The sequence below is a fragment of the Tenrec ecaudatus genome, chromosome 16, assembly GCF_050624435.1.
Source record: "Tenrec ecaudatus isolate mTenEca1 chromosome 16, mTenEca1.hap1, whole genome shotgun sequence".
Lineage (NCBI taxonomy): Eukaryota > Metazoa > Chordata > Mammalia > Afrosoricida > Tenrecidae > Tenrec > Tenrec ecaudatus.
In genome coordinates, this window is record NC_134545.1 from 13,841,172 (window position 1) to 13,859,261 (window position 18,090).

The window sequence follows — 18,090 nt, forward strand, 5'->3', positions numbered from 1 at the left end:
ATGAATGAATGAGTGAATGAATGAAGGGGCATGTTGAGTTTTTGATGGTCATGGAACAACCTTCAGATGTTGTTGGGGGGGGTGTTGGTTGTTTTGTTTTGTTTTCTTTTAATTCCCAACAGCATAGCAATTAGGCATCTTTGGAAGCCTGGCTTCTTGCAAAATCTCCATCTCCCTCCACAAAGAGGGAGGCCTGGGAGTTATTAGAAGGACCCTTGTTTGTTTGTTTTGCAAATGAAAGTCAGAGGGGAGGAAGTTTGCTGCAGCCAGCTGTGGGGCTCAGGGTTAACCCCTTCCTTGGCCCAGGACTCTGCTGTCTGCTACTCAGAACCACATCCCAAGCCAGGATAGCACAGAGGCAGGGGGGAGGATGGAGACCTGACTACATCCTAGCTCAGGGGTCTTCAAGGAAACCTGTTAGCCTCCCTCCCTCTCTGCACAGAACTCGGTGCAGCAAGCCACTAACACTCCAAACATCCCTGGGTTCCGCCACTAAGATCCATTCTTGGGAAGAGGGTGAAGGGTGGCACATGAGTCTTTCTATAGGTTCTCTAAGAGCCCTTGGGGCACAATAGTCATGCGATCATCTGCTAACAGGAAGGTTGGCAGTTCAACCCCACCCGGAGCTCCACGGGAGGAAGAGATGGTGATGTGCTTTCAAAACGATGCCACGAAACCAAACTGATTCACAGCCACAAAGTCCATTCCAGCTCACAGCGACCCTGCAGGGCAGAGAGCAGCTGCCCCTGTGGGTTCCCGAGACAGTAGCTCTTTACGGGAGTAGAACACCTCATCTTTCTCCGGAGGAGTGGCTGCTGATTTCGAACTGCAGACCACGTGGTTAGCAGCCCAATGCATAGCCACTACGCCACCAGCCTAGGAAACTCTAGGCTGAGCAGTTCTGCTCTATCACACGGGGTCACTAAGAGTGGGCAACAAACTAGCAACGTGGAATATCTGCCAGGCCCATGAGAAAGCTTTCTTCCATGCTCTATCAGATCATCTCACAATGGTGATAGGAATATTGATATGAAGCGTCATAATGATGCAACACATGTGCACTAGGGGTCAGGCACTACTTCAAAACTGTTACCTGCATGCCCTGTTAGCAATCACTCCAACTCAGAATAGGTGCTCATAGTTCCTGCCCATTGTCGGTGAGGGGCCTCCCATTCATGATGGGCCCACCTAAGTACAGCAGACGGCAACCAGCGCTGCCTCTGCCATCCCTGGTCCATTGCTGTGGGCGCTTTGTATTTTGGGTACCTTCTGAGCTTGCGGGGGGGGGGGGTGTGCTGGGGACCCTCATCACCCAGCACCATTCTGACTGAAAGCCAGTGGTCCACAGATTTTTCCTTGGCTGATCCTGGAAAGCTGGTCACCTGGCCTTTCCTCGTTGTCTGTGTTCATCCGGAGGACAACAGCTGGGTGACCATGCTCGGTTTTGAAATGACAGCCAGCATCACAACACGAGGCCACCACAGAATGAGGAACTGATGGGTGGTGGCGATGCTAACAGTGCCCCCATTCACCCTCACCCACCACACACCCACCACACACACACACACACACACACACACACACACACACACTCACTCACTCACTCACTCACAGGCTTTACTTCAGAGGAGACGGAAGCACAGTGAACTTAATTTACCCAAAGCCTCAGAGTCATCCAGGAGATACCTTAGCCCACCCCGGCTGAATTCCCAGAGAGCTTCTTCCATGGCATCATCTAGGGCAGTGGTTCTTATCCTGGGGGTCGCGACCCCTTTGGGGGGTGTCAAACAACCTTTTCACAGGGGTCGCCCAAATCCTAACAGTAGCAAAATGACGGTGATGAAGTAGCAACAGTAATAATGTTATGGTTGAGGGGGTCACACAGGAACTGTAGGAAAGGGCCATGGCACGAGGAAGGTTGAGAACCACTGATCTGGGACTTTCTTGAGAGTCTCAAGCTTCCGGGGAGAGGAGAGGGTAGTAGAAATGGCATGGGGTTAGGGATAAAGTGGCACGGTGTCCCACCTCAGCTCTAACCGCATCATCCCTAGAACCTAAAGAAGTCCTTCCACCTTTGAGTCTCAGGGGCCCCATGTGTGCACCCCATCATCCTGACTGGTGGCTGGGAGAGCTTAGGAATTCAGAGAAGAGCTTCCAAAAATCTCTAAACTCCATGAAGAAATGTCATTCCCAGGCCTTTAGCTCCCCGGGGTAGAAGGTTCCTGGTTCACATCAGGCTGTCATTGGGGACCTTCCCTGGGGGTAAGAACAGAGCGGCATCACCAAAGAAAAGCCTCAACAGCCAGAGAGTCCAGGGGAGGTCACTCCTGTGGTCTTGGGGGGTTTCAACACCTGGTTGTTTGGAGATACCTGAATAATTGCATTCCATCACTTGGTTCCGTGTTTTGAACCTTCTAGAATTGAGAGAATTCACCTGGTGTGCTTAGGCCCAGAACCTCTCTCCAGGCCGCTGCCTCTCTTCTTCCTCCCGTCCTTCCCGCAAGCTCAACGGGACCATCTCCCTTGCACTCAGGCCCTCTGGAGGTGACCAGCAACAGGCTGCCACCTGCCAGGGGTGCCAATGCCCCTGCCGGAGGAGCAGCGGAGATTCTGAATGCCCCATCCAAGCACTCTGGTGGGAAACCTGCTTGCTCTCGCGGAGGGTGGTGGTGGTGGTGGTGGTGGTGCGTGTGTGTGTTGGGTCGTGCAAGGGCATGGGTTGTGAGTGGGGAAAGCAGTTGAAAACACCGAGCGGAGAGGCAGCCAGGTGTGGCGGGAATCCCAGCTCCTCCCCCACCGTTTTGGACAAGGCTGCACTGCTTGCCCTCTCACACAGCGGCCAGTCCTCAGTCCTCCTGCGAGGCCTTCCTGAGGGAAGACACGCATTGCAGAGTTCAAGGTTTTGCCATTGCCCGTTGTAGCTTGGGCACCTCAGTGACTGTGGACAACTGTTAGGCTTTGTTCTTGTCTTTGTTTCCTTGTCTCAGAAATAAGGGGGAACATCAGTAGAGGTTGACATTTCCATCTTCCTTTTGTTGTGAAGAATTTTTCCCCTTCCAAACAGCATCTCCTGGAAAAACCTAATGTATGCGGCCAGTAGAGTCTGCGGGTCACACTCAGAAGCTGGAGGAGCCACGTGGAGATGCTTCCACCGTCCCTGGATCCACAAGACTTTGCACCCACCCGCCTGTGATCTTCCTGTATGCGACATCATTGCCTGTGAGTCTGGGATGGATTTATGGGCTAGTATCAGATATATGGGCTAATATTGGACTTATGGACTTGATCTGGATTGGGCTGGGATGTTTTCTCAATATACAATTAATTGATCCTTGATACAAAGCTCTCTCATACACATGAGTATCTCTGAATTTGTTTCTCTAGTCAATCACAACCTTTGTCCGTCAATCCCATACTTTGGGGATCTCCATGTCCCTATTGATGACATGATCTTTTTCTCAACTCGCCCCTCTGTGGTTGTTTACTCAATAATCACCAGACTCCAAAATGGAGCTTTATGTCACCGCCATAAAGGGACGACCAGTGTTCACTCTCATCTACAGGGCATCACACAGGTCAGGTGACCCGTCTGTCAGTCTACCCCACTGCGGAGGCTGGTGGACTCCTGTGCGGCGGAACTCGCAGACACGAGCAGGTCGCGATGGAGTGTCTGGACTAACACCGACGAGGAAGGAAGGCCTGAAGATGTACTTCCAAAAACCAGCCCAGGGACCTGGTGCTGGCAGAGGAGTCCCCTGGGCTGGAGGACCCCCACAACAGCCACGGGCATGGGCTCACACGCAGCAAGCGCTGCGTGGTGAAGAAGACAAAGGACAGGGCCTCCTTCTCTTAGGTTACCCCGAAGCTTACCATGAGGCAGAGCCAACTCCATGCCAACGAGTAGCCTCGGGGCTGCCAGCTGATGTTTCTCACGGCTGCTGCTCTCTCCCCTACAAAAGCAACTGCCCAGAAGTTAGAGACCCACTATTACCCAGCTGAGGCTTTCCTCTGAAGAAGAGTCAGGGTTGAAAGCGGAATGGGAAGAGAGCACGACCCAGCCCAGCCATTCTGCAGCGTGCGTTGTCCCTATTCTAGGGCGTCCACGGTTGGCTTTGCCATGAGGCCCCTGGAGAATCCTTAGAACCATCCCCGGTGCCATCTGTACCAGCGTGACCCACTGTGCCCTTTGCCTCCCACCCCCACTTTTGCCAGTGACCAGGAGTGTCGCTCTCGGAGTCAGAGGCGGCCACAGGTGGAAGAGGAAGGGATGGTACGAGGCCCGGCTGGATGACTGTCCTGTGAGTGTATGGACTCACCACCTGGAGAACTGTGGGCCTCCATCCCCCAGACCCTATCCCATAGCCCTACTGAAGGACCCACTGGTGGTCAAAAGTGGAACCTTTGATCTATCTACAGATTATATTCCAATGAATAAGCCCTGTTTGGAGATTTCTGGTTGGGCAGCGCTACTCCCAGAGTGGTTGGAACTTTACAGCTTCTTGGGAGCCAGATCCCTGCTCCCTCGCCCGTCTCCTCTCCCCTGCTCCAGCCTCTCTTTCTGTGCCTCGTACCAAGAGCTGTCTGCTAAACCTCCAAAACACCCTTTGCCTTTTTGACCCTTCAACTTGTCTTGAACTTCAGAAAAAATCGGGGAAATGGCACTGAGTGAACTATATATAAGTCCGGGGTGTGTGGGGAGGTGGAGGGGAGGGGGGCATGTGGGGGAGGAGGCTCACCATGAACTTGGGGCCTCACATACTCGCTTGGGAAAAAAGGGAGGGGGGAACCTCTTCTGTTAATGGAATTAGTAAATATTTGTTGCTCTGTTCTAGGCCGGTGCCCCAAGGGGATATCTGGAGGAAGAGGGGGAGGGGGGGAGAGGGCAAATAAAAATACAGGACTAGCTACTTTTCTGCTCCTTTCTTCTCTTCAAAGACACTAAACAGACAAGTCCACGGATTAGAATGAGGCCTTGTGTGGCGGCTGAGGGCAGGAAGTTGCGAAGGGGCTTTGCGGCCGGAGGGGGCCGTGGTGGGAAGGGGGCCTGCTATCTGGTAATGGGAAAGCCAGTCCCGCTCCTGCACGGAGCGCTGGCTGCGTGCCTGAGTGATGGTGAGGCCTGCGCAGGCCCCGGCTGGGCCTGGGGTAGCGTGTGCACACACAGGGAGACAGGGAGGAAGGCAGAACGGGACAGAGATGGAGATGGTGGCGACCGGGTTCAGAGAAGGGGAGAGGCAAGGGGGAAGAGGATGAGACAGATGCCAGGGGGGTGGGAGTGGGGGTGGAACAGGACCAGGGCAGTTGTAGAGGCAGAAGGACCAAAGAGCACAGGCGGGCAAGGACAAGCAGAGGAAGCGCTGGGGAAGCGAAAAGGATGGCACGTGGGAGACAGAGACCAAGAGGGTGGCCAGGCTGGGCTGAGGCTGGGCAAGCAGGGCCCAGACGAAGAGTCACCAGGAGGAAGCCCGAGATGTGGGAGCTCAGAGAGGAAGACGGGGCGTTAGAAGGAGCAGCAGCAGGCAGTGAGGGAGACAGACAGTCACATGGGGAGGACACAAGGGGGATAAGGAGATGGAGAAGAATGGAGCAAGGCAGAACCTTCCAGAATGCTCAGAGCAGAGTTCCTTCTCAGACTCCACCACTGCACAAAGGCTGGGACCCAAACCAAGCCAGTGGCCACCAAGTCCCTGGGGCTCCTGGGTCTGCTCGGCTCCGTGTGTGTGTGGAGCAGTCCTGCGCTCTTGGGCCTTTCAAGGCTGAGACGTTCCAGACGTAGATGCCTGAGCCTTTCTTCTGAGGCCCCTGAGTGGACTCGAACCGCCAGCGTTGGATTCACAGTCAAGCGCTTATTCTTTTGGAGCCCATGGGACCCGGATCAACGTTGGTTATAAACCCAAGGTTACATCCAAAGGAGGACGAATGAGAAAAAGGATCATGAGATGAATTGGCCCAACGCCTTCGGAGACCACCAAGGTGGTTCTCTGAATGCACCTGGAAGGCTGTAGTGCCCAGGAGCAGCCCTGGTTAAATGCTGGGCTGCTAACCGCAGGTCAGCAGGTCAAGACCACCAGCTGCTCCATGGGAGAAAGAGGAGGCTTTCTACTCCCATCGCAAGTGACAGTCTCCGGAATCCACAGGGGTACTGCTACCCTGTCCTGCAGGGTCGCTGTGAGTTGCAATTGACTTGATGGCAGTGAGCAGGGACCAGGGAGATGGACAGCACCCTGATGGCCACCGGGAGCATTTTGACCTTGCACTCTAGTTCTGGCTCTCTTCCGAGGTATTGACAGTCCTACAGTCCTCGGATGAAAATGATGAGAACTGAGGTTGCTGACAAAGTCAGAGGGAGAGGGAGGTTCGGAGAGGGCTCTCACCTGGTTTGGCCCAAAACAATACGCATGCTGGGTGGGGGTGGGGGTTGGGGGATAGGTGTAGGTAGGAATGATTTTCTAGTGCCGAAGGGGCTTGTTTGGAGTAGAGCATCACGTGTAGTGTAGTGGTGAACCACATGCAGAGGAAGACTTTGAAGTACCTACTTAAAGAAGCCCTGGTCATGCTGTCAGGTAAGCACCAGACAGCCAACCGCGAGGCAGGCTATTTGAACCCGCCCACTGCTCTGGGGGAGCCAGGTCAGTCTCTCTACTCCCCCCATCAATATTTACCGCGTGACATACAGGGTTCACCAGGACTCTGAGTCAACTCGATGACAGTAAGTTTGGGGACGTTTTTATGTTTTGTTTTGTTGGTAACAGAATAGAAACAGGGCAATAACTTCCAAACAGGGAGAAGAGAAAAAGGCTAGGAAAATTCTGTTCATCAAAGAAAGAAAAAAGAAGAAAGCAAGGAAACAAAGGTTGGAAAACGTCGCTCAATGAGAAATATCTCAGAATAAAACGGCAGAGAAACTTCCAAACGCATCAGACATCGTTCATCATAATGGAACTGAACTCTTCCGTTAAAAGGCAGAGGTTTTGGGGAATTCGTTGTTTTGCTCTGTTTTGTTTCAGCACCTTGGAAATATGATTTTTTTAATATCATGGAAATTTGATATTTTTTAACTAACTTGGAATTTTGATCTTTTTAATATCTTGGAAATTTGTTGTTTTTTTTTATTCAACAGTGCTCTATGAGAGGGTCTTTAAAACGTTTGTGGAAAAAAGGAACAAACACATTGTGGAATTTTTTTTGCCCCCCCACCAACTCCTCATATTTCAAAGCCCATTCACAAAAAAAAAGTTGAAAATTAAACACGGCAGCGGAAAACATCCTAAGCAAACCACTGGCCAAGAAAAAGTGGGTACAGGACTAGAAATATCCACGGGAATGCCTATTTGGTCCTTGGGGAGTGGGGAGGGGTGTCACAGAAGGTTAAGCGCTCGACTGCCAAGTGAACCCAGGTGGCAGAGCCTCAGAAGAAAGGCCTGGAGACCTCCTTGGGAAAGGCCGCGGTAGACCATATGACAACAGGCTTGGTTTGGGGCGCAAAGAAGCAGAAGTCGAGAGGAAGCTAAATTGTGGTGCCAGGAACATCAGACTGAATCAAGCTATTGTCCACTCTGCTCTTGGCTCAGGCTGCCGGGCCAGACCCAGGGTCAGACCTCACCGCTGGGGTTGTCGGAAGGAAGCTCACTCGCTTGGGGGCCGCAGCTCTCACTCGGCCCTTCCTGTTGGGACCTCCTACCCTGTGTTGTGAGACCCACTCCTCAGTAGGGACGTGTCTGTCCCAGGGGAATGGGTGAGAAGAGGGGTCTGCGGTGAGATGGGGGGCTACAGGGGAGGCAGGAGCGAGACGTGGGTGGGTCATGGCTGGAGGGGACTCAGGAGGCTCTGCAGAGTCAGGAAACACACCAGGTGTCCCCTGTCTCTCCTCCCTCTCCTCTAACCCCACGCCCACCAGGCAGCTCCATCTGAAAATGGCCAGGTTGCTGTCAGGGCGGGGAGCCGCTTCCTGTTTCTTTCTTTTATGAAGAGCCGAGCCTCTTGGGAAAGGTGATTATTTGCGGTTTCTTGCAATGTGTGCTGCCAGGTCATTGCCAAGTACTGACCTCCCACCCTTGGGCACCTCAGTGGGTCCAAGGGCAAGGAGAGCATGGTTAGCTCAGAAAGGAGAGCCATGGGCTGCCAAACCCTCCCTGGTGCCCACATCCTGCCTGGGGACGCACCTTCTGGGTCCACGCTGGCTGCATCGCACAGGGGTCTCATTCTGCTCCAGAGGCCCTTGGGCGCCCCGTGTCCCACCCATTCTTGCTTCTGGTGCTAGGAAGCATTTCTGTGCCTGGACCCCAAGGCCCTTTCCTATCTTCTCTCTTCTCTGAGTTTGCCCACTCCTGCTGAAATGCTTGTCATCATGGGACACTGTACCTGCCCATGACCTCAGCCCGCTCCCCACCCCCCCACCGCACCAGCTCCCCATGCCCCAACAGACAGCGCCCGGGAGCAGTGGGGGCTCCACCTTCCCTTCCCTCCTGTGCTCAGCAGGGAAGGAGGCCAGACGGTGTCCTGGTTACACATTGGGCTGCTAATCACAAGGTCAGCAGTTCAAAACCACCAGGTGCTCCTCAGGAGAAAGATGGGGCTTTCTGCTCCCGTGGAGAGTTATCATCTTGGAAATTCACAGGGGCAATTTCACTCCATCCTATAGGGTCTCTATGAGTCAGGAGTGAGTTTGGTTTTAGGCTGGTGCCCTGCAGCAGCCTTGCTCTCTAGTTTGTCTCAGTCTAGAAGCTCTGCTAAGCCTATTCAACATCATAGCAAGACTCCAGCCTTTGGTGACAGCAACTGTGGTGGCAGTTGCCCGAGTACTAAACCCAGGTCACCTGAATGAAGGCACTAATTCTACCACAGAGCCACCCCTGCCCACTATACCCACCCCAGTCCCCACACACACAGTAAAATCAAACCCGCCATCATAGAGTTGATTTTCCAATGCATGGCAGCCCTAGATTGTGAATCTTTATGGGAGACTCAACTTTTTCCCCAGGAGTGGCTGGTAGATTTGAACCACCCACCTTGTGGTTCACAATCCAACACCACTTACAGAATAGACCAAAGCAAACTCACTGCCATGGAGTCAATTCTAACTCATAGCGAACCTGTAAGATGTGGTAGAACTGCCGCTGTGAGTTTCTGAAATTGCAACTCTTGACAGTAGTCTTTCTCCCAAGATTCAGTTGGTGGTTTCGAACTGCTGACCTTATGGTTAGAATCCAACCTTTAATCAGAGGGCTGGAACTGTTGACGGAATGCACAGTAGAGTAAATCTGGACCCTGAGTTTGCTAAGGTGAGCAACTCACCAAAGAGCTATCCACTCAACCAAACAGAGAGCCTTTCATATCCGTATGAGGTGACTGAAAATACCATGGCTTGGGGCAGGCGCACCTGAGTCCTCGGAGTATCATCCTTGCTTTCCAGCACTTTAACGAGGTCTTGTGTGTCAGGTGTGACCTCTTGACTGCTGCTCCCATGGGCACTGATTGTGGATCCAAGCAAGTCAAATCCTTGACAACGTCAATCCTTTCTCCGTGTCTCATCCTATTTGCCTGCGGGCCCAGTGGTGAGGGTGTGGGTCTTCTCGACATTTGAGGCGTGATCCATGCTGGAGGCTGCAACCCTTGATCTTCATCAACAAGAGCTTCCTTTCTTCCTCATGTTCAGCGTAACTTTGGACAAGATGAATTTAGATTGGGAATGGGAGCGATTTCAGTGGCTAGTGTGGAGGACTGGAGTGGATGCCACAGAAAGTGGTTTGGGGTGTTATCGTATATTCATCGAAGAGATGAGGATGGACAGATTTCCTTGGACTTACTTCAGGGCCATCTGCAGGAAAGACCAAGCGCTGGGAACAGACATCCCGTTTGGTGAAGGAGACGGCCAGTGACTGTGTCAGTCTGGGTGGACGAGAGAAACAAATTCATAGACACTCATAGGTGTGTAAGAGAGAACTTGATATCAAAGAGTCATTGTATATTAAGAAAACATCCCAGCCCAGTCCAGATCCAGCCCATAAGTCCAATATTAACCCATATGTCCCATACCAGTCTGTAAATTCCTCTTCAGACTCAAGCAACACATGCCGCATCACACAGTGACGCCAAATGCTGGAAGATCACAGGCCAGTGGGTGGAGAGTCTTGTGGATCCAGTGGCGGTGGAAGCATCTCAGTGCTGGTGTGGGTCCCCATGTGGGTCCTCCAGCTCCAGGACCCTGGCTCCATCAGCGTAGCTCCATGTATCTTGTCAGCAGGAGGAGGAAGCAGAGAGCATGTCTCTGGCCTCCAGTGGGCTGTTTCTCTCCTTCAAGCCCCAAAATGTGGTCATCAAGCTACGACCTGATTGACGGGCTAGACTCTACCCCTTCACAAGTTGATGGGGGATTCTGTAGCTACCACGGAGACAATGAGGGGGTGCTCTCTGAGGTGAGCTGGCACAGTCGCTGTGGCAATGGGCTCAAGCGTCAGACCAGCCATTATTGGGAGGGTGAGGCAGGGCCTGACAGGCACGATCTTGGCGGTTCATCTCCCCAGAGGTGTGACAGAAGAAAGGCCTGGCAGTCTCCGTGCCCCAAACCAGCGATGATGGGAAGCCCCGTGGAACACAGCTGTGCTCTGACACACCTGGGATTGCCATGAGTCAGAATGGTGTCAAGGGCAACTGGTTTTTAGAGAGAGCTCGATGTGAAACTTAAAAAAAAGGATGGAGCAGCGGGCTTAGAGGCTGACGGCCCAGCTACTTACTTCAGCAAGCTTTGTACAATATTCACACGTATTCTAACTTGCCCATCCCTGCATTGATGTGTTTCACGTTTAAGTTTATGTCCATCCAAAGGACGTCATCAAGGGCGAAATTCAGACCTGCTTCTTTTTCCCCCTGGACGGCCCCGGGGCTAGTGTTACCCCGCGAGGACCCTCCAAGCAGAGCGGAGCAGAGAGAGCCTGGCAGCAGCCCCCTCTCTCAGAGCCTGAAACAAGAGTCAATTCTGCTGGCGCTTTCTTTCCGCTCCCCAACTCTCAGCCACCTTCTGGTGCAAGGCCCCGGTCTCCATTAATACTATTACGCGGGATGACATTTCCTCTGACTGTCGTTGTCTCTTTTTGTTCCTCCTCCTTAATTCCCTAATTGGCCCTAATATGCCCATTGCCTGCGTATCAAGTCATCCGTGAAGCCACCCCATTTCCAGGCCCCTTCCTCCCCACCGGCCGCGTCTCCGTCTCCCGCAGAAATTAGAGGGAGGCGGCTGCAAACCCACAAGGGCAGGAAATAGAATTAGGGGACGTATTAATTGGGACATCAAGTCGGATTTCGTTCCAGGCACTTCCTTCCGTGAGCCACTTTGAAGCTTCCTCTCCGTGGCTCTGTTTCTCATTAGATGGAGACCTTAATGGCGACCGGTGTTTACGCGTGGCGCAAATATGTCATGCCCCAAACCCGCCGACTGGCAGGCTCGGCTGGTGGGTGATGGCAAAGGAGGGTCTTGGTGGCCTGGGGTGGGTGAGAGAGACTCCAAGGTAGGGCAAAAAATTAGGCAAAAGTAAACCCAGTGTCCTCTCGTTGACTCTGACTCAGAGACCCCGTAAGACAGAGGAAGGCCCCCATAGGGTTGTCTAGACTACACATCTCCGTGGTTTTTATCCCCCACCTCACCCCCGCCTTGGCCATCAGTTTTGGGGTTATTTTCCCTCCTTTTGTAGCCACTCAGACCAGAGTTTAGATCTGATGGGGAAGGGGCGGCGGGGGGGGGGGTGTCCTGTGTGACTCGCTAACTTCACTTGGCATGATGTCCTCCAAATCTTTCCTTGTCATGAAGTGCTTCACACTCTCATTAGTATTCATCAGTATTCCACTGGGAGAAAGACTGGGCTTTCAGCTCCCGTAAAGAATGAGTCTCAGAAACTCACAGGGACAGTTCTACACTGTCGTATAGGGTCGCCGGGAGTCAGAATCGACTTGATGGCAGTGGGTTTGGCTTTTGGCTTAGTATCCTGTGTTAGTCCAGGTAGACTAGAGAAACAAATCCAGGGACACTCATATGTGTATAAGAGAGCATTATATACAAGAGCAATTGTATATTGAGAAAACATCTGAGCCCAATCCAGATCCAGTCTGTAAGTCTGATATTAGCCCATATGTTTAATACTACTCTATACATTCCTCTTCAGACTCACGCAGCACATACAATGATGCTGGATGCAGGATGATCACTGGCTGGTGGGTGCAAAGTCTTGTGGATCCAATGGCGGTGGATGAATCCCCAGGGCTCTGGTTGCCATCAGTGTGGCTTGTCAGCAGGAAGACTAAGGCAGAGAGAGAATGTGACCCACCTCCTTGGGGGAAAGAGAAGACGTTCCTAGAATCCTCGTGAGAAGGCCACGCCCACCAGGTGGCATCATCAGACTGTGACCTGATGGACAGGCTAAACTCCACTCCTTCACTCTGTACAGCAAGTTGAGAAGAAATGATCCAACTACCACAGAATCTCATTCTGGCTATATAGCGAAGATCATGTGCCCATTCTCCTACCAGTGGGCATTTAGACTGGTTCCTTCTTCTTGCTGCTGTGAACAGTGCTGCAATGAACATGGGTGTGCATATGTCCATTCATGTTACGGCTCTTGCTTAGGGTACATACCCAGAGAAGGTGTGGTTGGGCAAAGTAGAATTGCTATTCTTGGTTGTTTGAGGAAGAGCCGTACCAATTTCCACAGTGGTTGCCCACTTTAACAGCCCCACCAGCAAGGCAGGGGGGCTCCAATCTCTCCACACCCTCGCCAGCATCTGGTTTTTTCTGGTTGGCTGGTTGGTTTTTAACTTTGCTTCCAAGTCCAGTGTGAGGTGGTAGCTCATCACCACTGTGATTTGCATCTCTCTGTTGGCTAGTGATTTCTGCCTATGTCTGCTGCCTGCTTGGGTGTCTTCTTTGTGAGACTTTGAATCTTGAGGGGAGCAGACAGCCTCATCTTCCTTCAGACAAGCGGGTGATGGCTTCAAACTGCCAACCTGTTTGAACGGTGGGGCACAATACCATCGGGGCCCCTTTCGTGAATGGCACGGAATGGAACCAACCCCGTGAAGTGTGTTTGGAGCCAAATGGAGTGGCTCTGCCGAAGTGCCTTCTTTTAAGCTTGCCCTCACGTGCTGAGCTCTCTCCCAAAGCAAGCTCCTTCCTCTGTTGCTGCTCTTGGTCTAAGGCAGCCGCGTGCATTTCTGGGCTGTGGGGCTTTCGCTGATCCCTTTACCACCACCACCTTCCAATAGCCAGCGTGTTGACAGGAGTGCATCTGCTGTGATCCAGAGGACGGTGCCCAGCCACCTGGTGTCTGCCAGCCATCCCAGACCGCTGAGTTCCTCTCGTCCAATGTGGTTGTCTTGTGCCGCTGCGGAATCACCTCTCCCTCCAAGGTGTCCTGGCCAGCCAGCACCTCCTCAAGGCAGTGAGAAGGACTCGTGCTTGGAGGGGTATTTTTTTTTTCCACCCAGGCGGCCAAAACCCCCAGCCTCGCTTGCTGGAGAGGAGAAGCGAGGAGAAAAGAGACATTTGTTTCCCATGCTCTCCACAAGAACCTTGAAGCAACGAGGCGCTTCCAGAAGATTCTAATCGGATCACACTGACACTGGCTCACACAAAGTGTGTTTTATCTCAATCCCTGGAGTCCAGGAACCCCCCAAAAGGGAAGCTGCTGTGGCAGGGAAGCCTAGAGGTCAGGGCCGCCTTCTCTTCCACGACTGCCCTGCCCTGGACACCCTTCAGTCCTCGGAGCAGCCGGCAGCCAAGATAAAGCAACTGGAACCAGCGGCAAAGCCAGGGAGACAAACCTCAGGGCTGAACGGAAACCAACTCAAACAGCAGCTCCCCAGCAACCAGCTTGAAGCGGGGACCGCGGAGTGAGGTGCTGGCTTTTTGCTTTCTTTCTTCTCATGATGCCTGTTTTTTTTTTTCTTCAAATATTTAACTGCTACGAGGTGACGAAGTAGAAAGGAAACTGGAAGCCATAGCAGGCTGCAGAGGTGGAGAGTCCTTCTCCCCCGGGGAGGTGGTGAGGGGGCGTGTTGGAGCAGGCTGTGGAAGCCAGGTCAGCTCAGCTCGGGGCATCTGGGCTGTTTTGAGTATTGAAAAAATAAATTAAAAATCACGTGCCATCGAGTCAATCCTGACTCATTACGACCCTGTAGGAGAGGGCAGAACTGCCCCCTGTGGGTGCCCAAGACTGCGACTCTGGATGAGAGTAGAAAGTCTCCTCTTTCCCCCCGCAGGATGGCTGACTTTTTAGACAGAGGTCCGTGCAAGGCATAAACCACTATTCCACGAGGGCTCCCTTTGAGCGTAAGAGCAGAGGAGAATGATGGCTGGTTTGGAGAAATTATAACCAGCTAGGTCTCTATCCAGGATCTCAGAACATAAGAGCCTCAGGAATCCAGGAAGTTTCTTAACTCTCTCTCCCTCTTTCTCTCTCCATTTTCTTTCTCTGTTTCTAATTGTTTTTCCACATGGCAGATCGTCCCTGCCTACTTTCTCCCCTCCCAATGGCCACATGCGCACATCCCATCATATTCAGTTACATATTATTGATATATGAGGGGCTTCCATTGCCTTTCAACCCCATTTCTCCACAAACGTTTTGAAGCCCCTTCATAGACATGATTTATTCATGAAACATATATCGATAGCCCTGGTGACTTAGTGGTTACAAGTTGGGCTGCTCACCACCAAGTCAGCAGTTCGAAACCACCAGCTGCTCCAAGGGAGAAAGATGAGGCCTTGTACTTCCGTAAAGGGTGAGAGCCTTGGAGACTCACAAAGGCAGTTCTATACCGTCCTAGGCTCACTACAAGTCGGAATTGACTTGATGGCAGGGAGTTGTTTTGTTTTGGCATATAGCATAGCTGTGAAACATTCATGTCTTGGGTTGCATGTGTGATTTCTGTTACATATTACATGTATGTAATTTGTATAGGTGTGTGATATGTAGCATATGGATATATGTGGGTATGTTACATATATCACAGGCATATATACACGTTACATATATCTGCATATTTCATATATTACATACAAAACTATACATAATATATGGATATATACACATGTGTGTGTGTGTGTTGTATCGAGTTAATTTTGACTCAAAGCCACCCCAAGTGACCGGGTAGATCTTCCCTTAGACAGTTTCCCAGCTGTCACCCTTAGGAAAGCTGAGTCGCTGGGGGATTTCGAACCACTAACCTTTCAGTTAACAACTGACTTTTGAACCATGGCGCCAGCCGGACCCTTGTGTCTGTACTACATTATTACAACTTGTGGTCCCCACAACATGGACAGAGAGAGCCTCAGCCTCGACTCTGGTTCCACTTTCTTCTGAATGCAGCTATTCTGACGGGTCCCCACGGGCCAGATGTCGCTCCTGGCCAGGCAATGGTAGCCAAAAAGGATAAGGGTGGGTTCAGAGGCACCTGCCAACACTGGTGACCCCTGAAGACACCCCTCAGTTCTCCTGGAAAGTGTTGATTTCATCCTCACCCACTGTTACCCATTCCAGATCCTACAGGGGAGAGCAGAACATCCCGTGGGGGTTTCTAAGACTCTAACTCCTCATGGGAGTAGAAAGCCTCATCGTGCTCCCCAGGAACAGCTGGTGAATTTGAACTGTGGACCTTGCAGTTAGCAGCCCAATGCACACTCCCCTCTGCCACCAGGACTCCTTCTTATTTTCTCCTAGGATTACTTCTATTCACTTACTTTTTTGTTTTTTCTCATTCTTTTCTTTATTTATCCATGAACCCTTCATGGGGTCTCTACATCATGTCTGGAGTGGGGGGGCCCTAGTTAGTGCAAATAGTTGACATGCTCAGCTGCCAACTGAAAGGTTGCAGGTTCCAGTCCACCTAGAGGCATCTCAAAAGCAAGGCCTGGGGACCTTTACCCAAAAAAACAGCCATCCAAACCCTCTGGTACACAGTTCCGCCGTGACGACACGCAGGGATGCCCCCCACCCCCACCCCAGAAGCTGAAACCAACCAGCTGATCACTCTCTACCACCATTTGTGCTTTTTTCTTTCATTGCCTTTTTCCAATTTTTTCAAAAATGGCGTACTCGAATAAACATATCTCCCCTGGGATTACTACAGTATGCAAGACCTCCTGGTGGGGACCAAATACCGTAGAGCTTTCTCCAAGCAAAGCCATCCTAATCGTGACACCCAAAACAAAAGCTACTTTCTTGGACAGGCCTCAAACTACAACACAGCATGGGGATGCTACCCATCCAAAATGGCTTAGCCAAGAAAAGGAAACACTTCACTCGCTCTAGCCGGCTCTTACTGACAGCCCCAACAGAAGGTGTCTCCGTTGATGAAGGAGAGCATTTCAATTATCCCTTCCTTCTCTGGAGATGAAGCATTTTAGAACAAGTCCATTCATCAGACTCATGGAAAAAACCATTAGCCAATAGCTCCACAGATAAATCTATGATGGCTACGAGACAGATGCAGTCACTATTAAGCCTGGTCCCTATGGAAATGAACTAGGGGCTGGAATATAGTAATATTGAAACCTCTTCTCACGAGAGAAGGAGTAGGTGAGAAGCTCCCCCCACGCCCCTTAGCTCTTAAATATCTCCAGGATAGCAAGTCACCATCTGAGACACAACTTCAGGTCTCTGCTCACACAACCGCAGGTCTCTACTCACACAACCGCAGGTCTCTGCTCACACAACTGCAGGTCTCTACTAAACAGGTGCAAAGCAGTAAGAAGGGAACTGGACGAGCTGAAAAGAAAGGTGTCTACATGAGCCACAAGTTGTCTACTCTGAGACCAGGAGAAGTAGATGGTGCCCAGCTACCACCACACACTGTCCTGATCCTGTTCACAGGAGTCGGTTCCAGAGAGAAGGGGAGGAAAAGATTAAGCAGACCTCAGATTCTTTTTCTTTTTCCTTCCAAGGAAAAACCCCACAAACCAGCACAGCAAAAGACAAGAGTGTCACACAAAACAAAGCCGATGTGATCATCCCTGTCTTTCTTAAAAGCCATCCATGAGACCAAAAGGTCAACCATTGCTCAACAACAAAGATGAAAAGATTAGGGGGGTGAAGAGGGAAACTAGAGTACAGGAACACAAGAGAGAGAGAGGCAGAGACAGAGAGAGAGAATTTCATCTTAATAAATAACACCCCTCCCCAGCCTCTTACATATAAGACAGTAATATCTCACACCTGATAGGTGCTTCTCACACATTAAGTGCCTACAAGCCCTCATGGAGTTCTGTCCTGACCAGGATAAAGCAGAGTCACTGGTGTGGAAGGACAAATAGACACCTTTCTTTTTCTGGAAGCAGCAAGAGCCAGGAGGACAGAAGTCCTTCTGGGAAATCCCCCATGGCCAGAGTCTCCAGGTGACAACACACCCAGCCCCTATGACCCGCTAGCACAGTGCAGGGATCCCTCTGCTAGCACCAAGGAACCCTTGGATAGGTCTTGAGCCATCCCCATCTGGGTCCTGAAAACAGAAGTACACGTTCCTGTGAAGGCATCCAACGGAAACCAACAGAAAAGCAAAATCCCTCCGAAGGCTGTACACATGAGAGATGGGGGAAAGTTCCACCGAGTGATGGGAATTTCAGCTGTGCCATAGGAACAACAGCCGAAAAAGAGACTTCCTCTCTGTCAGGCTCATATTTTTTCCATAAACCTAAAGCCATGGCAGAGTGACAGGGAGGCGCGGCCAACATGGCAGCAGATGTCGTTGGTTGCTGCTCCTTTGAGGAAAGGTTCTCTTTTAACTCTTACCTGCCTCTGCTGCCCAGCAGTGGGGAGACCAGCTCTCCCAGAACTGCCACTGTGGGTTTCTGAAACTATAACTCTTTCACTCTGACCCTGTCAGGGATTACAAATTTGAAAAGAGGCTTTGACTCTGTAGGAGGGGTAGGATTAAGAGAGAGAGATGCTGGACATACCTGGAAACAGATTTAAAAAAAACAAAACAACACTTTTTATTGTAATGTGGGAGAAAGCTTACAGAGCAAATTGGGTTTTCACTGGAGAATCCGCACACGTTTTGACTGATGACGGTGATTGCAATCCCCACAGTGTGACAGCACTCTCC